We start from the raw sequence: 26,862 nt of genomic DNA, 5'->3' as shown, positions 1-26,862 counted from the left end.
TCATTTGGCCATGCATTGCTGCTGTTGCCTGACCATGGATTCTTTCAGGCATCCAGCACTAGATGATTCCTCACCAGTGCCATGCTGTCTGTGGGAAAAACTGTGACAATTGCTCAGAAGAATTAGTTAATTTTTCTAAACATCATTGTAGTTACAGTACCACTCACTTCCACAGCCCATCTCAATCTGATCTCTATTCAACCAAAGAAATAACCACTTTTGGGTCTAAATGCCCTTGGGTATTCCACAACATGGAAACTTCCTAGTTTGTGCCTTTGTTGTATAGTGGTGAGCATAGCTGCCTTCAGGTTAGTTGACCCGGGTTGGACTCCAGCCAACGCAGTCCTCTTTTTTCATCCTGCTTTTGTATTGTGCAACTTTTTAAGCCAAATTTTGGCTAAGGTCATGTTTTCATCTCAAGTGTTCTATAACACATCAGGATCTAAAAAACCTAATGAGTGGTAGTGTGGCCGAGCGGTCTAAGGCGCTGGATTTAGGCTCCAGTCTCTTCGGAGGCGTGGGTTCAAATCCCACCGCTGCCATTATGATGAAAACTACAAGGAACTAATTGTAGTGTTTTGTTTTAGGTGTTCATCAAGCAGCCATGCAAACACAATACACCCACGACACACCTGATGGTGAACATCTAGCAGTCAATAACATTCATCCTCTGTCCTTTTACCCACGCACTCTTTCACCTGGCCATAAATGTTCTCAAAATCCTGAGTATAGCTTCTAACTACACATCAAACATTAGTTTGACTCCTTATCAGTGCCATGCTCCCTTTAAGAAAATCTACGACAACCTGCAAGCTGTGTGCATTGGTGGTATAGTGGTGAGCATAGCTGCTTCCCAAGCAGTTGACCCGGGTTCGATTCCCGGCCAATGCAATGGACCTTTTACAACAACACGCAAACCATTGATCTTTGTACGATGCTTTTGGTTGTCTCCTGTCAACTGTATGTTCTGTGAAGCATTACTAGTTTCCTCAAAATAGTCATGGTAAAGATGTTGCATTTAATATATCTCACAGAAGGTAGCTTGTCTGAAAGGTCTGTGCTACTAGTGTAAATGTCCAGTCTGTTTTACAAATGTGGGTTCAAATCCCACAACTGCCTATGTGATTAAAAATGCAGTAAAGGTCATGAATTAGTTTTTGTTTGTTTAAAATGAACAATGCATGCATTCGGTAAAGTTCATACCCTGTCATGTCGCACACACTTTTGTATCTGGCCATGCATTGCTGCTGTTGCCCTGCCCATGGATTCTTTCAGGCATCCAGCACTAGATCGATTCCTCACCAGTGCCATGCTGTCTGTGGGTAAAACTGTGACAATTGCTCAGGACGAATTAGTTAATGCTTCTAATCATCATGTAGTTACATCACCACTCACTTCCACAGCCCATCTCAATCTGATCTGTATTCAACCAAAGCAATAACCACTTTTGGGTCTAAATGCCCTTGGTATTCCACACATGGAAAACTTCCTTAGTTTGTGCCTTGGTTGTATAGTGGTGAAGCATAAGCTGCCTTCCAATTAGTTGACCCAGGTTGGACTCCCAAGCCAACGCAGTCCTTTTTTTTGTCCTGCTTTTGTGTGTGAAACTTTTAAGCCAAATTTTGGCTAAGGTCATGTCTTCATCTCAAGTGTTCAATAACAAATCAGAATCGGAAATGAGCTAACGAATGGTAGTGTGGCCGAGCGGTCTAAGGCGCTGGATTTAAGCTCCAGTCTCCTTGGAGGCGTGGGTTCAAATCCCACCGCTGCCATTATGATGAAAACTACAAGGAACTAATTGTAGTGTTTAGTTTTAGGTGTTCATCAAGCAGCCATGCAAACACAATACACCCAGGACACACCGTGATGGTGAACATCTAGCAGTCAACAAACATTCATCCTCTTTCATTTTACAAATCTCACCTCTGCCTTTATGATTAAACCAGCAGTGAAAGTTACGAATTTGTTTTTGTTTGTTTAAATGCACAATGCATGCATTCTGTAAAGTTTCATGCTCTGTCATGTCACACACACACTTTTTTCATTTGGCCATGCATTGCTGCTGTTGCCCCTGACCATGGATTCTTTCAGGCATCCAGCACTAGACTGATTCCTCACCAGTGCCATGCTGTCTGTGGGAAAAACTGTGACAATTGCTCAGAAGAATTAGTTAATTTTTCTAAACATCATGTAGTTACAGTACCACTCACTTCCACAGCCCATCTCAATCTGATCTCTATTCAACCAAAAGAAATAACCACTTTTGGGTCTAAATGCCCTTGGTATTCCACAACATGGAAAACTTCCTAGTTTGTGCCTTTGTTGTATAGTGGTGAGCATAGCTGCCTTCAGGTTAGTTGACCCGGGTTGGACTCCCAGCCAACGCAGTCCTCTTTTTTCATCCTGCTTTTGTGTTGTGCAACTTTTTAAGCCAAATTTTGGCTAAGGTCATGTTTTCATCTCAATTGTTCTATAACACATCAGGATCTAAAATAAGCTAACGAATGGTAGTGTGGCCGAGCGGTCTAAGGCGCTGGATTTAAGCTCCAGTCTCTTTGGAGGCGTGGGTTCAAATCCCACCGCTGCCATTATGATGAAAACTACAAGGAACTAATTGTAGTGTTTTGTTTTAGGTGTTCATCAAGCAGCCATGAAAACACAATACACCCAGGACACAAGTGATGGTGAACACCTAGCAGTCAACAACATTCATCCTCTTTCATTTTACAAATCTCACCTCTGCCTTTATGATTAAACCAGCAGTGAAAGTTACGAATTTGTTTTTGTTTGTTTAAAATGCACAATGCATGCAATTCTGTAAAGTTCATGCTCTGTCATGTCACACACACACTTTTTTTCATTTGGCCATGCATTGCTGCTGTTTGCCCTTGACCATGGATTCTTTCAGGCATCCAGCACTAGATTGATTCCTCCACCAGTGCCATGCTGTCTGTGGGAAAAACTGTGACAATTGCTCAGAAGAATTAGTTAATTTTTCTAAACATCATGTAGTTACAGTACCACTCACTTCCACAGCCCATCTCAATTCTGATCTCTATTCAACCAAAAGAAATAACCACTTTTGGGTCTAAATGCCCTTGGTATCTCCACACATGGAAAACTTCCTAGTTTGTGCCTTTGTTGTATAGTGGTGAGCATAGCTGCCTTCAGGTTAGTTGACCCGGGTTGGACTCCCAGCCAACGCAGTCCTCTTTTTTCATCCTGCTTTTGTGTTGTGCAAACTTTTTAAGCCAAATTTTGGCTAAGGTCATGTTTTCATCTCAGTGTTCTATAACACATCAGGATCTAAATAACCTAATGAGTGGTAGTGTGGCCCGAGCGGTCTAAGGTGCTGGATTTAGGCTCCAGTCTCTTCGGAGGCGTGGGTTCAAATCCCACCACTGCCATTATGATGAAAACTACAAGGAACTAATTGTGGTGTTTTGTTTTAGGTGTTCATCAAGCAGCCATGCAAACACAATACACCCACGACACACCTGATGGTGAACATCTAGCAGTCAATAACATTCATCCTCTGTCCTTTTACCCACGCACTCTTTCACCTGGCCATAAATTGTTCTCAAAATCCTGAGTATAGCTTCTAACTACACATCAAACATTAGTTTGACTCCTTATCAGTGCCATGCTCCCTTTAAGAAAATCTACGACAACCTGCAAGCTGTGTGCATTGGTGGTATAGTGGTGAGCATAGCTGCTTCCCAAGCAGTTGACCCGGGTTCGATTCCCGGCCAATGCAATGGACCTTTTACAACAACACGCAAACCATTGATCTTTGTACGATGCTTTTGGTTGTCTCCTGTCACTGTATGTTCTGTGAAGCATTACTAGTTTCCCTCAAAATAGTCATGGTAAAGATGTTGCATTTAATATATCTCACAGAAGGTAGCTTGTCTGAAAGGTCTGTGCTACTAGTGTAAATGTCCAGTCTGTTTTACAAATGTGGGTTCAAATCCAACAACTGCCTATGTGATTAAAAATGCAGTAAAGGTCATGAATTAGTTTTTGTTTGTTTAAAATGAACAATGCATGCATTCTGTAAAGTTCATGCCCTGTCATGTCACACACACTTTTGTATCTGGCCATGCATTGCTGCTGGATGCATGGATTCTTTCAGGCATCCAGCACTAGATCGATTCCTCACAAGTGCCATGCTGTCTGTGGGTAAAACTGTGGACAATTGCTCAGAAGAATTAGTTAATGCTTCTAAACATTATGTAGTACAGTACCACTCACTTCCACAGCCCATCTCAATCTGATCTCTATTCAACCAAAAGCAATAACCACTTTTGGGTCTAAATGCCCTTGGTATTCCACAACATGGAAAACTTCCTAGTTTGTGCCTTTGTTGTATAGTGGTGAGCATAGCTGCCTTCAGGTTAGTTGACCCGGGTTGGACTCCCAGCCAACGCAGTCCTCTTTTTTCATCCTGCTTTTGTGTTGTGCAACTTTTTTTAAGCCAAATTTTGGCTAAGGTCATGTTTTCATCTCAATTGTTCTATACACACATCAGGATCTAAAATAAGCTAACGAATGGTAGTGTGGCCGAGCGGTCTAAGGCGCTGTATTTAAGCTCAGTCTCTTTGGAGTCGTGGGTTCAAATCCCACCGCTGCCATTATGATGAAAACTACAAGGAACTAATTGTAGTGCTTAGTTTTAGGTGTTCATCAAGCAGCCATGAAAACACAATACACCCAGGACACAAGTGATGGTGAACACCTAGCAGTCAACAACATTCATCCTCTTTCATTTTACAAATCTCACCTCTGCCTTTATGATTAAACCAGCAGTGAAAGTTACGAATTTGTTTTTGTTTGTTTAAAATGCACAATGCATGCATTCTGTAAAGTTCATGCTCTGTCATGTCACACACACACTTTTTTCATTTGGCCATGCATTGCTGCTGTTGCCCTGCCCATGGATTCTTTCAGGCATCCAGCACTAGATCGATTCCTCACCAGTGCCATGCTTTCTGTGGGTAAAACTGTGACAATTGCTCAGACGAATTAGTTAATGCTTCTAATCATCATGTAGTTACATCACCACTCACTTCCACAGCCCATCTCAATCTGATCTGTATTCAACCAAAAGCAATAACCACTTTTGGGTCTAAATGCCCTTGGTATTCCACAACATGGAAAACTTCCTAGTTTGTGCCTTGGTTGTATAGTGGTGAGCATAGCTGCCTTCCAGTTAGTTGACCCAGGTTGGACTCCCAACCAACGCAGTCCTTTTTTTGTCCTGCTTTTGTGTTGTGCAACTTTTTAAGCCAAATTTTGGCTAAGGTCATGTCTTCATCTCAAGTGTTCAATAACAAATCAGAATCGGAAATGAGCTAACGAATGGTAATGTGGCCGAGCGGTCTAAGGCGCTGGATTAAGGTTCCAGTCTCTTCGGAGGCGTGGGTTCAAATCCCACCGCTGCCATTATGTTTTAAAGTACAGGGAACTAATTGTAGTGTTTAGTTTTAGGTGTTCATCAAGCAGCCATGCAAACAAAATACACCTATGACACACCTAATGGTGAACATCTAGCAGTCAATAACATTCATCCTCTGTCTTTTTACCCACGCACTCTTTAACCTGGTCATAAATTGTTCGCAAAATCCTGAGTATAGCTTCTAACTACTCATCAAACATTAGTTTGACTCCTTATCAGTGCCATGCTCCCTTTAAGAAAAACTACGACAACCAGCAAGATTTGTGCATTGGTGGTATAGTGGTGAGTATAGCTGCTTCCCAAGCAGTTTACCCGGGTTCGATTCCCGGCCAATGCAATGGACCTATTACAACAATACGCAAACTATTCATCTTTGTAAGATGCTATTGGTTGCCTCCTGTCACTCTATGTTCTGTGAAGTACTACTAGTTTCCCCAAATAGTCCTGGTAAAGATGTTGCATTTAATATATCTCAAAGAAGGTAGCTTGTCTGAAAGGTCTGTGCTACTAGTGTAAATGTCCAGTGTCTTTAAAAATGTGGGTTCAAATCCCACAACTGCCTATGTGATTAAAAATGCAGTAAAAGTCATGAATTAGGTTTTTTTTTTGTTTTAAAATGCACAATGCATGCATTCTGTAAAGTTCATGCTCTGTCATGTCACACACACTTTTTTCATCTGGCCATGCATTGCTGCTGTTGCCCTGCCCATGGATTCTTTCAGGCATCCAGCACTAGATTGATTCCTCACAAGTGCCATGCTGTCTGTGGGAAAAACTGTGACAATTGCTCAGAAGAATTAGTTAATGCTTCTAACATTATGTAGTTACATCACCACTCACTTCCACAGCCCATCTCAATCTGATCTGTATTCAACCAAAAGCAATAACCACTTTTGGGTCTAAATGCCCTTGGTATTCCACAACATGGAAAACTTCTTAGTTTGTGCCTTGGTTGTATAGTGGTGAACATAACTGCCTTCCAGTTAGTTGACCCGGGTTCGACTCCCAGCCAACGCAGTTCTTTTTTTTTATCCTGCTTTTGTGTTGTGAAATTTTAAGCCACATTTTGGCTAAGGTCATGTTTTCATCTCAAGTGTTCTATAACACATCAGGATCTAAATTAAGCTAATGAATGGTAGTGTGGCCGAGTGGTCTAAGGCGCTGGATTTAAGCTCCAGTCTCTTCGGAGGTGTGGGTTCAAATCCCAACGTTGCCATTATGATGAAAACTACAAGGAACTAATTGTAGTGCTTAGTTTTAGGTGTTCATCAAGCAGCCATTAAAACACAATACACCCACGACACACCTGATGGTGAACACCTAGCAGTCAATAATATTCATCCTCTGTCTTTTTACAAATCTCACCTCTGCCTATATGATTAAACCAGCAGTGAAAGTTAAGGACTTTTTTGTTTTGTTTAAAATGCACAATGCATGCATTCTGTAAAGTTCATGCTCTGTTATGTCACACACACTTTTTTATCTGGCCATGCATTGCTGCTGTTGCCCTGACCATGGATTCTTTCAGGAATCCAGCATTAGATTGATTGCTCACCCGGGCCATGCTCTCTGTGGGAAAATCTGTGACAATTGCCCAGAGAATTAAATAATGCTTCTTAACATCATGTAGTTACACCACCACTCACTTCCACAGCCCATCTCAATCTGATCTGTATTCAACCAAAAGCAAATACAACTTTTGGATCTAAATGCATTTTGGTATTCCACAACATGGAAAACTTCCTAGTTTGTGCCTTGGTTGATGATTCACACCCCTCAACCACCCCACTCCAGAGACACAGACCACCATCACTCCTCACTCCTCCCCATCCTCCTCTGTCACCCACCCCTTCCCAGAGACAATGAACCCTGTCACACCTCTCACCCCCCCACCCCCCCCTGGATCTCAGAATACACGTTGAAGATGTGCGTTGGCTGTTCCAGAAACAGAAGACCAGGAAAGCCGCAGGTCCAGACAGTGTCTCCCCCTTCCTGTCTCAAGCCTGTGCTGAACAGCTGGCTCCCATCTTCCCCCACATCTTCAACAGATCCCTGGAGCTGTGTGAAGTTCCCACCTGCTTCAAACGCTCCACCATTATTCCGGTCCCCAAGAAACCCACCATCACTGTTCCAAATGACTACAGACCTGTCGTCTTGACGTCTGTGGTCATGAAATCCTTTGAACGCCTGGTTTTAGCCCATCTAAAGGACATCACAGAACACCAACTGGACCCCCTGCAGTTTGCCTACCGGGCAAACAGGTCGGTGGATGATGTAGTGAATATGGGGCTGCATTACATCCTGCAACATCTCGACCCGCCCGGGAACCTATGCCAGGATTCTGTTTGTGGACTTCAGCTCGGCATTCAACACCATTGTGCCTGAACTCCTCACCTCCAAACTCTCCCAGCTCAGCGTGTCACCTGGTACCTGCAAGTGGATCACCAGCTTCCTGACAGACAGGAAGCAGCAAGTGAGGCTGAGGGAGATCACTTCTGGAACACGGTCCCTCAGTACTGGTGCCCCTCACAGATGTGTCCTCTCCCCACTTCTCTTCTCCCTGTACACCAACGACTGCCCTCCAGGAACTCAACTGTGAAACTCCTGAAGTTTGCAGACGACACCACTGTCATTGGGCTCATCCAGGATGGGGATGAGTCTGCATACCGACAGGAAGTTGAGCGTCTGGTACTCTGGTGCAGTCAACACAAACCTGGTGCTGAACACGCTTAAGACTGTGGAGATGACGGTGGACTTCAGGAGACATCCCTCAACATTGCTCCCCCTCACTATATCAGACAGGCTGGTGTCTATTGTGGAGACCTTCACATTCCTAGGCACCACCATTTCCCAGGACCTGAAGTGGGAGACCAACATCTCCTCCATCCTCAAAAAGACCCAGCAGAGGATGTACTTCCTGAGGCAACTGGGGAAGTACAGTCTTCCACAGGAGCTGCTGATCCAGTTCTACACTGCGGTCATTGAGTCTGTCCTGTGCTCCTCCATCACTGTCTGGTATGGAGCAGCCACTAAACCGGACAGGATCAGACTGCAGCGGACTGTACGGTCAGCAGAAAGGATCACCGGTGCCCCCTTGCCCTCCATCCAGGACCTGTACCTCTCAAGATCCAGGAAAAGGGCAGGGAAAATCATCTCAGACCCCTCACACCCTGGTCACAGGCTCTTTGACCTGCTGCTCGCTGGCAGACGTTATAGAAGCCTGCAGACCAGGACCAGCCGACACAAGAACAGTTTCTTCCCCCTCGCCATCTCCCTCCTAAACGGCTGATACTGTAAATCTCATCCATCATTACACACTGCACTTTATGTTCACTTGTATATAAGATTTCGTTTGTTTTTTGCCTATTTATTCATAAATAGTAGATATAGTTATAGTTATTTATAAATCACAAACAATCCACAATTTGGACAATAACACAACACCCTTACACATTGTTGTTGTTGTTGTTTGTTGTTGTTGTTTTTTATCTTTTTTTCCTACATTGTACTTGAGAGACACCATCTACCGGAATCAATTTCCTTGTATGTGCTTGCACTTACTTGGCCAATAAATACGATTCTGTTTCTGATTCTGAATAGTGTTGAGCATAGCTGCCTTCCAAGCAAGATACCCAGGTTCGACTCCCAGCCAACGCAGTCCTCTTTTTTTAAGCCAAATTTTGGATAAGGTCATGTCTTCATCTCAAGTGTTCTTTAACACATCAGGATCTAAAATGAGCCGAGTGGGCTAAGGCGCTGGATTTAGGCTCCAGTCTCTTCGGAGGCGTGGGTTCAAATCCCACCGCTGCCATTATGTTTTTAAAGTACAGGGAACTAATTGTAGTGCTTAGTTTTAGGTGTTCATCAAGCAGCCATTAAAACACAAGACAACCCACGACACACCTGATGGTGAACATCTGGCAGTCAATAACATTCATCCTGTCCTTTTACCCACGCACTCTTTCACCTGGCCATAAATTGTTCTCAAAATCCTGAGTATAGCTTCTAACTACACATCAAACATTAGTTTGACTCCTTATCAGTGCCATGCTCCCTTTAAGAAAAACTACGACATCCTGCAAGCTGTGTGCATTGGTGGTATAGTGGTGAGCATAGCTGCTTCCCAAGCAGTTGACCCGGGTTCGATTCCCGGCCAATGCAATGGACCTTTTACAACAACACGCAAATCATTGATCTTTGTACGATGCTTTTGGTTGTCTCCTGTCACTGTATGTTTTGTGAAGCATTACTAGTTTCCCCAAAATAGTCATGGTAAAGATGTTGCATTTAATAAATCTCACAGAAGGTAGCTTGTCTGAAAGGTCTGTGCTACTAGTGTAAATGTCCAGTCTGTTGTACAAATGTGGGTTCAAATCCCACAACTGCCTATGTGATTAAAAATGCAGTAAAGGTCATGAATTAGTTTTTGTTTGTTTAAAATGAACAATGCATGCATTCTGTAAAGTTCATGCCCTGTCATGTCACACACACTTTTGTATCTGGCCATGCATTGCTGCTGTTGCCCTGCCCATGGATTCTTTCAGGCATCCAGCACTAGATCGATTCCTCACCAGTGCCATGGTTTCTGTGGGTAAAACTGTGACAATTGCTCGGACGAATTAGTTAATGCTTCTAATCATCATGTAGTTACATCACCACTCACTTCCACAGCCCATCTCAATCTGATCTGTATTCAACCAAAAGCAATAACCACTTTTGGGTCTAAATGCCCTTGGTATTCCACAACATGGTGAGCATAGCTGCCTTCAGGTTAGTTGACCCGGGTTGGACTCCCAGCCAACGCAGTCCTCTTTTTTCATCCTGCTTTTGTGTTGTGCAACTTTTTAAGCCAAATTTTGGCTAAGGTCATGTCTTCATCTCAAGTGTTCAATAACAAATCAGAATCGAAAATGAGCTAACGAATGGTAGTGTGGCCGAGCGGTCTAAGGCGCTGGATTAAGGCTCCAGTCTCTTCGGAGGCGTGGGTTCAAATCCCACCGCTGCCATTATGTTTTAAAGTACAGGGAACTAATTGTAGTGTTTAGTTTTAGGTGTTCATCAAGCAGCCATGCAAACAAAATACACCTATGACACACCTGATGGTGAACATCTAGCAGTCAATAATATTCATCCTCTGTCTTTTTACAAATCTCACCTCTGCCTATATGATTAAACCAGCAGTGAAAGTTAAGGACTTTTTTTTTTGTTTAAAATGCACAATGCATGCATTCTGTAAAGTTCATGCTCTGTTATGTCACACACACTTTTTTATCTGGCCATGCATTGCTGCTGTTGCCCTGACCATGGATTCTTTCAGGAATCCAGCATTAGATTGATTGCTCACCCGGGCCATGCTCTCTGTGGGAAAATCTGTGACAATTGCCCAGAGGAATTAAATAATGCTTCTTAACATCATGTAGTTACACCACCACTCACTTCCACAGCCCATCTCAATCTGATCTGTATTCAACCAAAAGCAAATACAACTTTTTGGTCTAAATGCACTTTGGTATTCCACAACATGGAAAACTTCCTAGTTTGTGCCTTGGTTGAAGATTCACACCCCTCAACCACCCCACTCCAGAAACACAGACCACCATCACTCCTCACCCCCCCCCATCCTCCTCTGTCACCCACCCCTTCCCAGAGACAATGAACCCTGTCACACCTCTCTCCCCCCCCACCCTCCTCCCTCACCCTCCCCTGCCCAGAGTCAACGACTCCAATCACAACCCCCCCACCCCCCCCGAAACTCAGAATACACGTTGAAGATGTGCGTTGGCTGTTCCAGAAACAGAAGACCAGGAAAGCCGCAGGTCCAGACAGTGTCTCCCCCTCTTGTCTCAAAGCCTGTGCTGAACAGCTGGCTCCCATCTTCCCCCACATCTTCAACAGATCCCTGGAGCTGTGTGAAGTTCCCACCTGCTTCAAACGCTCCACCATTATTCCGGTCCCCAAGAAACCCACCATCACTGTTCCAAATGACTACAGACCTGTCGTCTTGACGTCTGTGGTCATGAAACCCTTTGAACGCCTGGTTTTAGCCCATCTAAAGGACATCACAGAACACCAACTGGACCCCCTGCAGTTTGCCTACCGGGCAAACAGGTCGGTGGATGATGTAGTGAATATGGGGCTGCATTACATCCTGCAACATCTCGACCGCCCGGGAACCTATGCCAGGATTCTGTTTGTGGACTTCAGCTCGGCATTCAACACCATTGTGCCTGAACTCCTCACCTCCAAACTCTCCCAGCTCAGCGTGTCACCTGGTACCTGCAAGTGGATCACCAGCTTCCTGACAGACAGGAAGCAGCAAGTGAGGCTGAGGGAGATCACTTCTGGAACACGGTCCCTCAGTACTGGTGCCCCTCACGGATGTGTCCTCTCCCCACTTCTCTTCTCCCTGTACACCAACGACTGCCCTCCAGGAACTCAACTGTGCAACTCCTGAAGTTTGCAGACGACACCACTGTCATTGGGCTCATCCAGGATGGTGATGAGTCTGCATACCGACAGGAAGTTGAGCGTCTGGTACTCTGGTGCAGTCAACACAACCTGGTGCTGAACACGCTTAAGACTGTGGAGATGACGGTGGACTTCAGGAGACATCCCTCAACATTGCTCCCCCTCACTATATCAGACAGGCTGGTGTCTATTGTGGAGACCTTCACATTCCTAGGCACCACCATTTCCCAGGACCTGAAGTGGGAGACCAACATCTCCTCCATCCTCAAAAAGACCCAGCAGAGGATGTACTTCCTGAGGTAACTGGGGAAGTACAGTCTTCCACAGGAGCTGCTGATCCAGTTCTACACTGCGGTCATTGAGTCTGTCCTGTGCTCCTCCATCACTGTCTGGTATGGAGCAGCCACTAAACCGGACAGGATCAGACTGCAGCGGACTGTACGGTCAGCAGAAAGGATCACCGGTGCCCCCTTGCCCTCCATCCAGGACCTGTACCTCTCAAGATCCAGGAAAAGGGCAGGGAAAATCATCTCAGACCCCTCACACCCTGGTCACAGGCTCTTTGACCTGCTGCTCGCTGGCAGACGTTATAGAAGCCTGCAGACCAGGACCAGCCGACACAAGAACAGTTTCTTCCCCCTCGCCATCTCCCTCCTAAACGGCTGATACTGTAAATCTCATCCATCATTACACACTGCACTTTATGTTCACTTGTATATAAGATTTCGTTTGTTTTTTGCCTATTTATTCATAAATAGTAGATATAGTTATAGTTATTTATAAATCACAAACAATCCACAACTTGGACAATAACACAACACCCTTACACATTGTTGTTGTTGTTTTTTATCTTTTTTTCCTACATTGTACTTGAGAGACACCATCTACCGGAATCAATTTCCTTGTATGTGCTTGCACTTACTTGGCCAATAAATACGATTCTGTTTCTGATTCTGAATAGTGTTGAGCATAGCTGCCTTCCAAGCAAGATACCCAGGTTCGACTCCCAGCCAACGCAGTCCTCTTTTTTTAAGCCAAATTTTGGATAAGGTCATGTCTTCATCTCAAGTGTTCTTTAACACATCAGGATCTAAAATGAGCCGAGTGGGCTAAGGCGCTGGATTTAGGCTCCAGTCTCTTCGGAGGCGTCGGTTCAAATCCCACCGCTGCCATTATGTTTTAAAGTACAGGGAACTAATTGTAGTGTTTAGTTTTAGGTGTTCATCAAGCAGCCATGCAAACAAAATACACCTATGACACACCTAATGGTGAACATCTAGCAGTCAATAATATTCATCCTCTGTCTTTTTACAAATCTCACCTCTGCCTATATGATTAAACCAGCAGTGAAAGTTAAGGACTTTTTTTTTTGTTTAAAATGCACAATGCATGCATTCTGTAAAGTTCATGCTCTGTCATGTCACACACACTTTTGTATCTGGCCATGCATTGCTGCTGTTGCCCTGCCCATGGATTCTTTCAGGCATCCAGCACTAGATCGATTCCTCACCAGTGCCATGCTTTCTGTGGGTAAAACTGTGACAATTGCTCAGAAGAATTAGTTAATTTTTCTAAACATCATGTAGTTACAGTACCACTCACTTCCACAGCCCATCTCAATCTGATCTCTATTCAACCAAAAGAAATAACCACTTTTGGGTCTAAATGCCCTTGGTATTCCACAACATGGAAAACTTCCTAGTTTGTGCCTTTGTTGTATAGTGGTGAGCATAGCTGCCTTCAGGTTAGTTGACCCGGGTTGGACTCCCAGCCAACGCAGTCCTCTTTTTTCATCCTGCTTTTGTGTTGTGCAACTTTTTAAGCCAAATTTTGGCTAAGGTCATGTTTTCATCTCAATTGTTCTATAACACATCAGGAACTAAAATAAGCTAACGAGTGGTAGTGTGGCCGAGCGGTCTAAGGCGCTGGATTTAAGCTCCAGTCTCTTTGGAGGCGTGGGTTCAAATCCCACCGCTGCCATTATGATGAAAACTACAAGGAACTAATTGTAGTGCTTAGTTTTAGGTGTTCATCAAGCAGCCATGAAAACACAATACACCCAGGACACAAGTGATGGTGAACATCTAGCAGTCAACAACATTCATCCTCTTTCATTTTACAAATCTCACCTCTGCCTTTATGATTAAACCAGCAGTGAAAGTTACGAATTTGTTTTTGTTTGTTTAAAATGCACAATGCATGCATTCTGTAAAGTTCATGCTCTGTCATGTCACACACACACTTTTTTCATTTGGCCATGCATTGCTGCTGTTGCCCTGACCATGGATTCTTTCAGGCATCCAGCACTAGACTGATTCCTCACCAGTGCCATGCTGTCTGTGGGAAAAACTGTGACAATTGCTCAGAAGAAATAGTTAATTTTTCTAAACATCATGTAGTTACAGTACTACTCACTTCCACAGCCCATCTCAATCTGATCTCCTTTCAACCAAAAGAAATAACCACTTTTGGGTCTAAATGCCCTTGGTATTCCACAACATGGAAAACTTCCTAGTTTGTGCCTTTGTTGTATAGTGGTGAGCATAGCTGCCTTCAGGTTAGTTGACCCGGGTTGGACTCCCAGCCAACGCAGTCCTCTTTTTTCATCCTGCTTTTGTGTTGTGCAACTTTTTAAGCCAAATTTTGGCTAAGGTCATGTTTTCATCATAAGTGTTCTATAACACATCAGGATCTAAATTAACCTAATGAGTGGTAGTGTGGCCGAGCGGTCTAAGGCGCTGGATTTAGGCTCCAGTCTCTTCGGAGGCGTGGGTTCAAATCCCACCGCTGCCATTATGATGAAAACTACAAGGAACTAATTGTAGTGTTTTGTTTTAGGTGTTCATCAAGCAGCCATGCAAACACAATACACCCACGACACACCTGATGGTGAACATCTAGCAGTCAATAACATTCATCCTCTGTCCTTTTACCCACGCACTCTTTCACCTGGCCATAAATTGTTCTCAAAATCCTGAGTATAGCTTCTAACTACACATCAAACATTAGTTTGACTCCTTATCAGTGCCATGCTCCCTTTAAGAAAATCTACGACAACCTGCAACCTGTGTGCATTGGTGGTATAGTGGTGAGCATAGCTGCTTCCCAAGCAGTTGACCCGGGTTCGATTCCCGGCCAATGCAATGGACCTTTTACAACAACACGCAAACCATTGATCTTTGTACGATGCTTTTGGTTGTCTCCTGTCACTGTATGTTCTGTGAAGCATTACTAGTTTCCTCAAAATAGTCATGGTAAAGATGTTGCATTTAATATATCTCACAGAAGGTAGCTTGTCTGAAAGGTCTGTGCTACTAGTGTAAATGTCCAGTCTGTTTTACAAATGTGGGTTCAAATCCCACAACTGCCTATGTGATTAAAAATGCAGTAAAGGTCATGAACTAGTTTTTGTTTGTTTAAAATGAACAATGCATGCATTCTGTAAAGTTCATGCCCTGTCATGTCACACACACTTTTGTATCTGGCCATGCATTGCTGCTGTTGCCCTGCCCATGGATTCTTTCAGGCATCCAGCACTAGATCGATTCCTCACCAGTGCCATGGTTTCTGTGGGTAAAACTGTGACAATTGCTCGGACGAATTAGTTAATGCTTCTAATCATCATGTAGTTACATCACCACTCACTTCCACAGCCCATCTCAATCTGATCTGTATTCAACCAAAAGCAATAACCACTTTTGGGTCTAAATGCCCTTGGTATTCCACAACATGGAAAACTTCCTAGTTTGTGCCTTGGTTGTATAGTGGTGAGCATAGCTGCCTTCCAGTTAGTTGACCCAGGTTGGACTCCCAACCAACGCAGTCCTTTTTTTTGTCCTGCTTTTGTGTTGTGCAACTTTTTAAGCCAAATTTTGGCTAAGGTCATGTCTTCATCTCAAGTGTTCAATAACAAATCAGAATCGGAAATGAGCTAACGAATGGTAGTGTGGCCGAGCGGTCTAAGGCGCTGGATTAAGGCTCCAGTCTCTTCGGAGGCGTGGGTTCAAATTCCACCGCTGCCATTATGTTTTAAAGTACAGGGAACTAATTGTAGTGTTTAGTTTTAGGTGTTCATCAAGCAGCCATGCAAACAAAATACACCTATGACACACCTAATGGTGAACATCTAGCAGTCAATAATATTCATCCTCTGTCTTTTTACAAATCTCACCTCTGCCTATATGATTAAACCAGCAGTGAAAGTTAAGGACTTTTTTTTTTGTTTAAAATGCACAATGCATGCATTCTGTAAAGTTCATGCTCTGTCATGTCACACACACTTTTGTATCTGGCCATGCATTGCTGCTGTTGCCCTGCCCATGGATTCTTTCAGGCATCCAGCACTAGATCGATTCCTCACCAGTGCCATGCTTTCTGTGGGTAAAACTGTGACAATTGCTCAGAAGAATTAGTTAATTTTTCTAAACATCATGTAGTTACAGTACCACTCACTTCCACAGCCCATCTCAATCTGATCTCTATTCAACCAAAAGAAATAACCACTTTTGGGTCTAAATGCCCTTGGTATTCCACAACATGGAAAACTTCCTAGTTTGTGCCTTTGTTGTATAGTGGTGAGCATAGCTGCCTTCAGGTTAGTTGACCCGGGTTGGACTCCCAGCCAACGCAGTCCTCTTTTTTCATCCTGCTTTTGTGTTGTGCAACTTTTTAAGCCAAATTTTGGCTAAGGTCATGTTTTCATCTCAATTGTTCTATAACACATCAGGATCTAAAATAAGCTAACGAGTGGTAGTGTGGCCGAGCAGTCTAAGGCGCTGGATTTAAGCTCCAGTCTCTTTGGAGGCGTGGGTTCAAATCCCACCGCTGCCATTATGATGAAAACTACAAGGAACTAATTGTAGTGCTTAGTTTTAGGTGTTCATCAAGCAGCCATGAAAACACAATACACCCAGGACACAAGTGATGGTGAACACCTAGCAGTCAACAACATTCATCCTCTTTCATTTTACAAATCTCACCTCTGCCTTTATGATTAAACCAGCAGTGAAAGTTACGAATTTGTTTTTGTTTGTTTAAAATGCACAATGCATGCATTCTGTAAAGTTCATGCTCTGTCATGTCACACACACACTTTTTTCATTTGGCCATGCATTGCTGCTGTTGCCCTGACCATGGATTCTTTCAGGCATCCAGCACTAGATCGATTCCTCACCAGAGCCATGCTGTCTGTGGGAAAAACTGTGACAATTGCTCAGAAGAATTAGTTAATTTTTCTAAACATCATGTAGTTACAGTACCACTCACTTCCACAGCCCATCTCAATCTGATCTCTATTCAACCAAAAGAAATAACCACTTTTGGGTCTAAATGCCCTTGGTATTCCACAACATGGAAAACTTCCTAGTTTGTGCCTTTGTTGTATAGTGGTGAGCATAGCTGCCTTCAGGTTAGTTGACCCGGGTTGGACTCCCAGCCAACGCAGTCCTCTTTTTTCATCCTGCTTTTGTGTTGTGCAACTTTTTAAGCCAAATTTTGGCTAAGGTCATGTTTTCATCTCAAGTGTTCTATAACACATCAGGATCTAATATAACCTAATGAGTGGTAGTGTGGCCGAGCGGTCTAAGGCGCTGCATTTAGGCTCCAGTCTCTTCGGAGGCGTGGGTTCAAATCCCACCGCTGCCATTATGATGAAAACTACAAGGAACTAATTGTAGTGTTTTGTTTTAGGTGTTCATCAAGCAGCCATGCAAACACAATACACCCACGACACACCTGATGGTGAACATCTAGCAGTCAATAACATTCATCCTCTGTCCTTTTACCCACGCACTCTTTCACCTGGCCATAAATTGTTCTCAAAATCCTGAGTATAGCTTCTAACTACACATCAAACATTAGTTTGACTCCTTATCAGTGCCATGCTCCCTTTAAGAAAATCTACGACAACCTGCAACCTGTGTGCATTGGTGGTATAGTGGTGAGCATAGCTGCTTCCCAAGCAGTTGACCCGGGTTCGATTCCCGGCCAATGCAATGGACCTTTTACAACAACACGCAAACCATTGATCTTTGTACGATGCTTTTGGTTGTCTCCTGTCACTGTATGTTCTGTGAAGCATTACTAGTTTCCTCAAAATAGTCATGGTAAAGATGTTGCATTTAATATATCTCACAGAAGGTAGCTTGTCTGAAAGGTCTGTGCTACTAGTGTAAATGTCCAGTCTGTTTTACAAATGTGGGTTCAAATCCCACAACTGCCTATGTGATTAAAAATGCAGTAAAGGTCATGAACTAGTTTTTGTTTGTTTAAAATGAACAATGCATGCATTCTGTAAAGTTCATGCCCTGTCATGTCACACACACTTTTGTATCTGGCCATGCATTGCTGCTGTTGCCCTGCCCATGTATTCTTTCAGGCATCCAGCACTAGATCGATTCCTCACCAGTGCCATGCTTTCTGTGGGTAAAACTGTGACAATTGCTCAGACGAATTAGTTAATGCTTCTAATCATCATGTAGTTACATCACCACTCACTTCCACAGCCCATCTCAATCTGATCTGTATTCAACCAAAAGCAATAACCACTTTTGGGTCTAAATGCCCTTGGTATTCCACAACATGGAAAACTTCCTAGTTTGTGCCTTGGTTGTATAGTGGTGAGCATAGCTGCCTTCCAGTTAGTTGACCCAGGTTGGACTCCCAACCAATGCAGTCCTTTTTTTTGTCCTGCTTTTGTGTTGTGCAACTTTTTAAGCCAAATTTTGGCTAAGGTCATGTCTTCATCTCAAGTGTTCAATAACAAATCAGAATCGGAAATGAGCTAACGAATGGTAGTGTGGCCGAGCGGTCTAAGGCGCTGGATTAAGGCTCCAGTCTCTTCGGAGGCGTGGGTTCAAATCCCACCGCTGCCATTATGTTTTAAAGTACAGGGAACTAATTGTAGTGTTTAGTTTTAGGTGTTCATCAAGCAGCCATGCAAACAAAATACACCTATGACACACCTAATGGTGAACATCTAGCAGTCAATAATATTCATCCTCTGTCTTTTTACAAATCTCACCTCTGCCTATATGATTAAACCAGCAGTGAAAGTTAAGGACTTTTTTTTTTTGTTTAAAATGCACAATGCATGCATTCTGTAAAGTTCATGCTCTGTTATGTCACACACACTTTTTTATCTGGCCATGCATTGCTGCTGTTGCCCTGACCATGGATTCTTTCAGGAATCCAGCATTAGATTGATTGCTCACCCGGGCCATGCTCTCTGTGGGAAAATCTGTGACAATTGCCCAGAGGAATTAAATAATGCTTCTTAACATCATGTAGTTACACCACCACTCACTTCCACAGCCCATCTCAATCTGATCTGTATTCAACCAAAAGCAAATACAACTTTTGGATCTAAATGCATTTTGGTATTCCACAACATGGAAAACTTCCTAGTTTGTGCCTTGGTTGATGATTCACACCCCTCAACCACCCCACTCCAGAGACACAGACCACCATCACTCCTCACTCCTCCCCATCCTCCTCTGTCACCCACCCCTTCCCAGAGACAATGAACCCTGTCACACCTCTCACCCCCCCCCACCCCCCCCTGGATCTCAGAATACACGTTGAAGATGTGCGTTGGCTGTTCCAGAAACAGAAGACCAGGAAAGCCGCAGGTCCAGACAGTGTCTCCCCCTCTTGTCTCAAAGCCTGTGCTGAACAGCTGGCTCCCATCTTCCCCCACATCTTCAACAGATCCCTGGAGCTGTGTGAAGTTCCCACCTGCTTCAAACGCTCCACCATTATTCCGGTCCCCAAGAAACCCATCATCACTGTTCCAAATGACTACAGACCTGTCGTCTTGACGTCTGTGGTCATGAAATCCTTTGAACGCCTGGTTTTAGCCCATCTAAAGGACATCACAGAACACCAACTGGACCCCCTGCAGTTTGCCTACCGGGCAAACAGGTCGGTGGATGATGTAGTGAATATGGGGCTGCATTACATCCTGCAACATCTCGACCGCCCGGGAACCTATGCCAGGATTCTGTTTGTGGACTTCAGCTCGGCATTCAACACCATTGTGCCTGAACTCCTCACCTCCAAACTCTCCCAGCTCAGCGTGTCACCTGGTACCTGCAAGTGGATCACCAGCTTACTGACAGACAGGAAGCAGCAAGTGAGGCTGAGGGAGATCACTTCTGGAACACGGTCCCTCAGTACTGGTGCCCCTCACGGATGTGTCCTCTCCCCACTTCTCTTCTCCCTGTACACCAACGACTGCCCTCCAGGAACTCAACTGTGAAACTCCTGAAGTTTGCAGACGACACCACTGTCATTGGGCTCATCCAGGATGGTGATGAGTCTGCATACCGACAGGAAGTTGAGCGTCTGGTACTCTGGTGCAGTCAACACAACCTGGTGCTGAACACGCTTAAGACTGTGGAGATGACGGTGGACTTCAGGAGACATCCCTCAACATTGCTCCCCCTCACTATATCAGACAGGCTGGTGTCTATTGTGGAGACCTTCACATTCCTAGGCACCACCATTTCCCAGGACCTGAGGTGGGAGACCAACATCTCCTCCATCCTCAAAAAGACCCAGCAGAGGATGTACTCCTGAGGCAACTGGGGAAGTACAGTCTTCCACAGGAGCTGCTGATCCAGTTCTACACTGCGGTCATTGAGTCTGTCCTGTGCTCCTCTATCACTGTCTGGTATGGAGCAGCCACTAAACCGGACAGGATCAGACTGCAGCGGACTGTACGGTCAGCAGAAAGGATCACCGGTGCCCCCTTGCCCTCCATCCAGGACCTGTACCTCTCAAGATCCAGGAAAAGGGCAGGGAAAATCATCTCAGACCCCTCACACCCTGGTCACAGGCTCTTTGACCTGCTGCTCGCTGGCAGACGTTATAGAAGCCTGCAGACCAGGACCAGCCGACACAAGAACAGTTTCTTCCCCCTCGCCATCTCCCTCCTAAACGGCTGATACTGTAAATCTCATCCATCATTACACACTGCACTTTATGTTCACTTGTATATAAGATTTCGTTTGTTTTTTGCCTATTTATTCATAAATAGTAGATATAGTTATAGTTATTTATAAATCACAAACAATCCACAACTTGGACAATAACACAACACCCTTACACATTGTTGTTGTTGTTGTTGTTTGTTGTTGTTGTTGTTTTTTATCTTTTTTTCCTACATTGTACTTGAGAGACACCATCTACCGGAATCAATTTCCTTGTATGTGCTTGCACTTACTTGGCCAATAAATACGATTCTGTTTCTGATTCTGAATAGTGTTGAGCATAGCTGCCTTCCAAGCAAGATACCCAGGTTCGACTCCCAGCCAACGCAGTCCTCTTTTTTTAAGCCAAATTTTGGATAAGGTCATGTCTTCATCTCAAGTGTTCTTTAACACATCAGGATCTAAAATGAGCCGAGTGGGCTAAGGCGCTGGATTTAGGCTCCAGTCTCTTCGGAGGCGTCGGTTCAAATCCCACCGCTGCCGTTATGTTTTAAAGTACAGGGAACTAATTGTAGTGCTTAGTTTTAGGTGTTCATCAAGCAGCCATTAAAACACAATACACCCACGACACACCTGATGGTGAACATCTGGCAGTCAATAACATTCATCCTGTCCTTTTACCCACGCACTCTTTCACCTGGCCATAAATTGTTCTCAAAATCCTGAGTATAGCTTCTAACTACACATCAAACATTAGTTTGACCCCTTATCAGTGCCATGCTCCCTTTAAGAAAAACTACGACATCCTGCAAGCTGTGTGCATTGGTGGTATAGTGGTGAGCATGGCTGCTTCCCAAGCAGTTGACCCGGGTTCGATTCCCGGCCAATGCAATGGACCTTTTACAACAACACGCAAACTATTGATCTTTGTACGATGCTTTTGGTTGTCCCCTGTCACTGTATGTTCTGTGAAGCATTACTAGTTTCCCCAAAATAGTCATGGTAAAGATGTTGCATTTAATAAATCTCACAGAAGGTAGCTTGTCTGAAAGGTCTGTGCTACTAGTGTAAATGTCCAGTCTGTTGTACATCACCAATCACTTCCACAGCCCATCTCAATCTGATCTGTATTCAACCAAAAGCAATAACCACTTTTGGGTCTAAATGCCCTTGGTATTCCACAACATGGAAAACTTCTTAGTTTGTGCCTTGGTTGTATAGTGGTGAACATAACTGCCTTCCAATTAGTTTACCCGGGTTCGACTCCCAGCCAACGCAGTCCTTTTTTTTGTCCTGCTTTTGTGTTGTGAAATTTTAAGCCACATTTTGGCTAAGGTCATGTTTTCATCTCAATTGTTCTATAACACATCAGGATCTAAAATAAGCTAACGAATGGTAGTGTGGCCGAGCGGTCTAAGGCGCTGGATTTAAGCTCCAGTCTCTTTGGAGGCGTGGGTTCAAATCCCACCGCTGCCATTATGTTTTAAAGTACAGGGAACTAATTGTAGTGTTTTGTTTTAGGTGTTCATCAAGCAGCCATGCAAACACAATACACCCACGACACACCTGATGGTGAACATCTAGCAGTCAACAACATTCATCCTCTTTCATTTTACAAATCTCACCTCTGCCTTTATGATTAAACCAGCAGTGAAAGTTACGAATTTGTTTTTGTTTGTTTAAAATGCACAATGCATGCATTCTGTAAAGTTCATGCTCTGTCATGTCACACACACACTTTTTTCATTTGGCCATGCATTGCTGCTGTTGCCCTGACCATGGATTCTTTCAGGCATCCAGCACTAGACTGATTCCTCACCAGTGCCATGCTGTCTGTGGGAAAAACTGTGACAATTGCTCAGAAGAAATAGTTAATTTTTCTAAACATCATGTAGTTACAGTACCACTCACTTCCACAGCCCATCTCAATCTGATCTCTATTCAACCAAAAGAAATAACCACTTTTGGGTCTAAATGCCCTTGGTATTCCACAACATGGAAAACTTCCTAGTTTGTGCCTTTGTTGTATAGTGGTGAGCATAGCTGCCTTCAGGTTAGTTGACCCGGGTTGGACTCCCAGCCAACGCAGTCCTCTTTTTTCATCCTGCTTTTGTGTTGTGCAACTTTTTAAGCCAAATTTTGGCTAAGGTCATGTTTTCATCTCAAGTGTTCTATAACACATCAGGATCTAAAATAACCTAATGAGTGGTAGTGTGGCCGAGCGGTCTAAGGCGCTGGATTTAGGCTCCAGTCTCTTCGGAGGCGTGGGTTCAAATCCCACCGCTGCCATTATGATGAAAACTACAAGGAACTAATTGTAGTGTTTTGTTTTAGGTGTTCATCAAGCAGCCATGCAAACACAATACACCCACGACACACCTGATGGTGAACATCTAGCAGTCAATAACATTCATCCTCTGTCCTTTTACCCACGCACTCTTTCACCTGGCCATAAATTGTTCTCAAAATCCTGAGTATAGCTTCTAACTACACATCAAACATTAGTTTGACTCCTTATCAGTGCCATGCTCCCTTTAAGAAAATCTACGACAACCTGCAAGCTGTGTGCATTGGTGGTATAGTGGTGAGCATAGCTGCTTCCCAAGCAGTTGACCCGGGTTCGATTCCCGGCCAATGCAATGGACCTTTTACAACAACACGCAAACCATTGATCTTTGTACGATGCTTTTGGTTGTCTCCTGTCACTGTATGTTCTGTGAAGCATTACTAGTTTCCTCAAAATAGTCATGGTAAAGATGTTGCATTTAATATATCTCACAGAAGGTAGCTTGTCTGAAAGGTCTGTGCTACTAGTGTAAATGTCCAGTCTGTTTTACAAATGTGGGTTCAAATCCCACAACTGCCTATGTGATTAAAAATGCAGTAAAGGTCATGAATTAGTTTTTGTTTGTTTAAAATTAACAATGCATGCATTCGGTAAAGTTCATACCCTGTCATGTCGCACACACTTTTGTATCTGGCCATGCATTGCTGCTGGATGCATGGATTCTTTCAGGCATCCAGCACTAGATCGATTCCTCACCAGTGCCATGCTGTCTGTGGGTAAAACTGTGACAATTGCTCAGAAGAATTAGTTAATGCTTCTAAACATTATGTAGTTACATCACCAATCACTTCCACAGCCCATCTCAATCTGATCTGTATTCAACCAAAAGCAATAACCACTTTTGGGTCTAAATACCCTTGGTATTCCACAACATGGAAAACTTCTTAGTTTGTGCCTTGGTTGTATAGTGGTGAACATAACTGCCTTCCAATTAGTTTACCCGGGTTCGACTCCCAACCAACGCAGTCCTTTTTTTTGTCCTGCTTTTGTGTTGTGAAATTTTAAGCCACATTTTGGCTAAGGTCATGTTTTCATCTCAATTGTTCTATAACACATCAGGATCTAAAATAAGCTAACGAATGGTAGTGTGGCCGAGCGGTCTAAGGCGCTGGATTTAAGCTCCAGTGTCTTTGGAGGCGTGGGTTCAAATCCCACCGCTGCCATTATGATGAAAACTACAAGGAACTAATTGTAGTGCTTAGTTTTAGGTGTTCATCAAGCAGCCATGAAAACACAATACACCCAGGACACAAGTGATGGTGAACATCTAGCAGTCAACAACATTCATCCTCTTTCATTTTACAAATCTCACCTCTGCCTTTATGATTAAACCAGCAGTGAAAGTTACGAATTTGTTTTTGTTTGTTTAAAATGCACAATGCATGCATTCTGTAAAGTTCATGCTCTGTCATGTCACACACACACTTTTTTCATTTGGCCATGCATTGCTGCTGTTGCCCTGACCATGGATTCTTTCAGGCATCCAGCACTAGACTGATTCCTCACAAGTGCCATGCTGTCTGTGGGAAAAACTGTGACAATTGCTCAGAAGAATTAGTTAATGCTTCTAAACATTATGTAGTTACATCACCACTCACTTCCACAGCCCATCTCAATCTGATCTGTATTCAACCAAAAGCAATAACCACTTTTGGGTCTAAATGCCCTTGGTATTCCACAACATGGAAAACTTCCTAGTTTGTGCCTTGGTTGTATAGTGGTGAGCATAGCTGCCTTCCAGTTAGTTGACCCGGGTTCGACTCCCAGCCAACGCAGTTCTTTTTTTTTATCCTGCTTTTGTGTTGTGAAATTTTAAGCCACATTTTGGCTAAGGTCATGTTTTCATCTCAAGTGTTCTATAACACATCAGGATCTAAAATAAGCTAATGAATGGTAGTGTGGCCGAGTGGTCTAAGGCGCTGGATTTAAGCTCCAGTCTCTTCGGAGGTGTGGGTTCAAATCCCAACGTTGCCATTATGATGAAAACTACAAGGAACTAATTGTAGTGCTTAGTTTTAGGTGTTCATCAAGCAGCCATTAAAACACAATACACCCACGACACACCTGATGGTGAACACCTAGCAGTCAATAATATTCATCCTCTGTCTTTTTACAAATCTCACCTCTGCCTATATGATTAAACCAGCAGTGAAAGTTAAGGACTTTTTTGTTTTGTTTAAAATGCACAATGCATGCATTCTGTAAAGTTCATGCTCTGTCATGTCACACACACTTTTTTATCTGGCCATGCATTGCTGCTGTTGCCCTGACCATGGATTCTTTCAGGAATCCAGCATTAGATTGATTGCTCACCCGGGCCATGCTCTCTGTGGGAAAATCTGTGACAATTGCCCAGAGGAATTAAATAATGCTTCTTAACATCATGTAGTTACACCACCACTCACTTCCACAGCCCATCTCAATCTGATCTGTATTCAACCAAAAGCAAATACAACTTTTGGATCTAAATGCATTTTGGTATTCCACAACATGGAAAACTTCCTAGTTTGTGCCTTGGTTGATGATTCACACCCCTCAACCACCCCACTCCAGAGACACAGACCACCATCACTCCTCACTCCTCCCCATCCTCCTCTGTCACCCACCCCTTCCCAGAGACAATGAACCCTGTCACACCTCTCACCCCCCCACCCCCCCTGGATCTCAGAATACACGTTGAAGATGTGCGTTGGCTGTTCCAGAAACAGAAGACCAGGAAAGCCGCAGGTCCAGACAGTGTCTCCCCCTCCTGTCTCAAAGCCTGTGCTGAACAGCTGGCTCCCATCTTCCCCCACATCTTCAACAGATCCCTGGAGCTGTGTGAAGTTCCCACCTGCTTCAAACGCTCCACCATTATTCCGGTCCCCAAGAAACCCACCATCACTGTTCCAAATGACTACAGACCTGTCGTCTTGACGTCTGTGGTCATGAAATCCTTTGAACGCCTGGTTTTAGCCCATCTAAAGGACATCACAGAACACCAACTGGACCCCCTGCAGTTTGCCTACCGGGCAAACAGGTCGGTGGATGATGTAGTGAATATGGGGCTGCATTACATCCTGCAACATCTCGACCGCCCGGGAACCTATGCCAGGATTCTGTTTGTGGACTTCAGCTCAGCATTCAACACCATTGTGCCTGAACTCCTCACCTCCAAACTCTCCCAGCTCAGCGTGTCACCTGGTACCTGCAAGTGGATCACCAGCTTCCTGACAGACAGGAAGCAGCAAGTGAGGCTGAGGGAGATCACTTCTGGAACACGGTCCCTCAGTACTGGTGCCCCTCACGGATGTGTCCTCTCCCCACTTCTCTTCTCCCTGTACACCAACGACTGCCCTCCAGGAACTCAACTGTGAAACTCCTGAAGTTTGCAGACGACACCACTGTCATTGGGCTCATCCAGGATGGTGATGAGTCTGCATACCGACAGGAAGTTGAGCGTCTGGTACTCTGGTGCAGTCAACACAACCTGGTGCTGAACACGCTTAAGACTGTGGAGATGACGGTGGACTTCAGGAGACATCCCTCAACATTGCTCCCCCTCACTATATCAGACAGGCTGGTGTCTATTGTGGAGACCTTCACATTCCTAGGCACCACCATTTCCCAGGACCTGAAGTGGGAGACCAACATCTCCTCCATCCTCAAAAAGACCCAGC

The 26,862-nt window shown here is 44.1% G+C and overlaps 25 non-coding genes across 25 annotated transcripts; all 25 read left to right on the top strand.

Moving 5' to 3' along the window:
- The first annotated feature begins 460 nt into the window (after nucleotides 1–460).
- On the top strand, nucleotides 461–542 carry trnal-uag (transfer RNA leucine (anticodon UAG)). Its single transcript has one exon. It is a non-coding gene; the product is annotated as a tRNA-Leu (tRNA).
- A 277-nt stretch (nucleotides 543–819) lies between these two features.
- Nucleotides 820–891, top strand: trnag-ccc (transfer RNA glycine (anticodon CCC)). The gene has a single exon. It is a non-coding gene; the product is annotated as a tRNA-Gly (tRNA).
- A 799-nt stretch (nucleotides 892–1,690) lies between these two features.
- On the top strand, nucleotides 1,691–1,772 carry trnal-uaa (transfer RNA leucine (anticodon UAA)). Its single transcript has one exon. It is a non-coding gene; the product is annotated as a tRNA-Leu (tRNA).
- Nucleotides 1,773–2,506: 734 nt separating this feature from the next.
- trnal-uaa (transfer RNA leucine (anticodon UAA)) lies at nucleotides 2,507–2,588 on the top strand. Its single transcript has one exon. It is a non-coding gene; the product is annotated as a tRNA-Leu (tRNA).
- A 736-nt stretch (nucleotides 2,589–3,324) lies between these two features.
- trnal-uag (transfer RNA leucine (anticodon UAG)) lies at nucleotides 3,325–3,407 on the top strand. Its single transcript has one exon. It is a non-coding gene; the product is annotated as a tRNA-Leu (tRNA).
- Nucleotides 3,408–3,685: 278 nt separating this feature from the next.
- Nucleotides 3,686–3,757, top strand: trnag-ccc (transfer RNA glycine (anticodon CCC)). Its single transcript has one exon. It is a non-coding gene; the product is annotated as a tRNA-Gly (tRNA).
- Nucleotides 3,758–5,363: 1,606 nt separating this feature from the next.
- Nucleotides 5,364–5,445, top strand: trnal-aag (transfer RNA leucine (anticodon AAG)). Its single transcript has one exon. It is a non-coding gene; the product is annotated as a tRNA-Leu (tRNA).
- A 278-nt stretch (nucleotides 5,446–5,723) lies between these two features.
- trnag-ccc (transfer RNA glycine (anticodon CCC)) lies at nucleotides 5,724–5,795 on the top strand. Its single transcript has one exon. It is a non-coding gene; the product is annotated as a tRNA-Gly (tRNA).
- A 797-nt stretch (nucleotides 5,796–6,592) lies between these two features.
- On the top strand, nucleotides 6,593–6,674 carry trnal-uaa (transfer RNA leucine (anticodon UAA)). The gene has a single exon. It is a non-coding gene; the product is annotated as a tRNA-Leu (tRNA).
- Nucleotides 6,675–9,547: 2,873 nt separating this feature from the next.
- trnag-ccc (transfer RNA glycine (anticodon CCC)) lies at nucleotides 9,548–9,619 on the top strand. Its single transcript has one exon. It is a non-coding gene; the product is annotated as a tRNA-Gly (tRNA).
- A 763-nt stretch (nucleotides 9,620–10,382) lies between these two features.
- Nucleotides 10,383–10,464, top strand: trnal-aag (transfer RNA leucine (anticodon AAG)). The gene has a single exon. It is a non-coding gene; the product is annotated as a tRNA-Leu (tRNA).
- A 3,360-nt stretch (nucleotides 10,465–13,824) lies between these two features.
- On the top strand, nucleotides 13,825–13,906 carry trnal-uaa (transfer RNA leucine (anticodon UAA)). The gene has a single exon. It is a non-coding gene; the product is annotated as a tRNA-Leu (tRNA).
- A 731-nt stretch (nucleotides 13,907–14,637) lies between these two features.
- Nucleotides 14,638–14,719, top strand: trnal-uag (transfer RNA leucine (anticodon UAG)). The gene has a single exon. It is a non-coding gene; the product is annotated as a tRNA-Leu (tRNA).
- Nucleotides 14,720–14,997: 278 nt separating this feature from the next.
- trnag-ccc (transfer RNA glycine (anticodon CCC)) lies at nucleotides 14,998–15,069 on the top strand. Its single transcript has one exon. It is a non-coding gene; the product is annotated as a tRNA-Gly (tRNA).
- Nucleotides 15,070–15,866: 797 nt separating this feature from the next.
- On the top strand, nucleotides 15,867–15,948 carry trnal-aag (transfer RNA leucine (anticodon AAG)). The gene has a single exon. It is a non-coding gene; the product is annotated as a tRNA-Leu (tRNA).
- Nucleotides 15,949–16,674: 726 nt separating this feature from the next.
- On the top strand, nucleotides 16,675–16,756 carry trnal-uaa (transfer RNA leucine (anticodon UAA)). Its single transcript has one exon. It is a non-coding gene; the product is annotated as a tRNA-Leu (tRNA).
- Nucleotides 16,757–17,487: 731 nt separating this feature from the next.
- trnal-uag (transfer RNA leucine (anticodon UAG)) lies at nucleotides 17,488–17,569 on the top strand. Its single transcript has one exon. It is a non-coding gene; the product is annotated as a tRNA-Leu (tRNA).
- Nucleotides 17,570–17,847: 278 nt separating this feature from the next.
- On the top strand, nucleotides 17,848–17,919 carry trnag-ccc (transfer RNA glycine (anticodon CCC)). Its single transcript has one exon. It is a non-coding gene; the product is annotated as a tRNA-Gly (tRNA).
- Nucleotides 17,920–18,716: 797 nt separating this feature from the next.
- On the top strand, nucleotides 18,717–18,798 carry trnal-aag (transfer RNA leucine (anticodon AAG)). The gene has a single exon. It is a non-coding gene; the product is annotated as a tRNA-Leu (tRNA).
- A 2,877-nt stretch (nucleotides 18,799–21,675) lies between these two features.
- Nucleotides 21,676–21,747, top strand: trnag-ccc (transfer RNA glycine (anticodon CCC)). Its single transcript has one exon. It is a non-coding gene; the product is annotated as a tRNA-Gly (tRNA).
- A 503-nt stretch (nucleotides 21,748–22,250) lies between these two features.
- Nucleotides 22,251–22,332, top strand: trnal-uaa (transfer RNA leucine (anticodon UAA)). Its single transcript has one exon. It is a non-coding gene; the product is annotated as a tRNA-Leu (tRNA).
- A 731-nt stretch (nucleotides 22,333–23,063) lies between these two features.
- On the top strand, nucleotides 23,064–23,145 carry trnal-uag (transfer RNA leucine (anticodon UAG)). Its single transcript has one exon. It is a non-coding gene; the product is annotated as a tRNA-Leu (tRNA).
- A 278-nt stretch (nucleotides 23,146–23,423) lies between these two features.
- On the top strand, nucleotides 23,424–23,495 carry trnag-ccc (transfer RNA glycine (anticodon CCC)). Its single transcript has one exon. It is a non-coding gene; the product is annotated as a tRNA-Gly (tRNA).
- A 789-nt stretch (nucleotides 23,496–24,284) lies between these two features.
- trnal-uaa (transfer RNA leucine (anticodon UAA)) lies at nucleotides 24,285–24,366 on the top strand. Its single transcript has one exon. It is a non-coding gene; the product is annotated as a tRNA-Leu (tRNA).
- A 729-nt stretch (nucleotides 24,367–25,095) lies between these two features.
- Nucleotides 25,096–25,177, top strand: trnal-uaa (transfer RNA leucine (anticodon UAA)). Its single transcript has one exon. It is a non-coding gene; the product is annotated as a tRNA-Leu (tRNA).
- Nucleotides 25,178–26,862: the final 1,685 nt, after the last annotated feature.

The sequence above is a fragment of the Denticeps clupeoides genome, unplaced genomic scaffold (assembly GCF_900700375.1).
Source record: "Denticeps clupeoides unplaced genomic scaffold, fDenClu1.1, whole genome shotgun sequence".
Lineage (NCBI taxonomy): Eukaryota > Metazoa > Chordata > Actinopteri > Clupeiformes > Denticipitidae > Denticeps > Denticeps clupeoides.
Note: the sequence above shows the minus strand (reverse complement) of the source record. Positions and strands in the feature narration are given on the sequence as shown.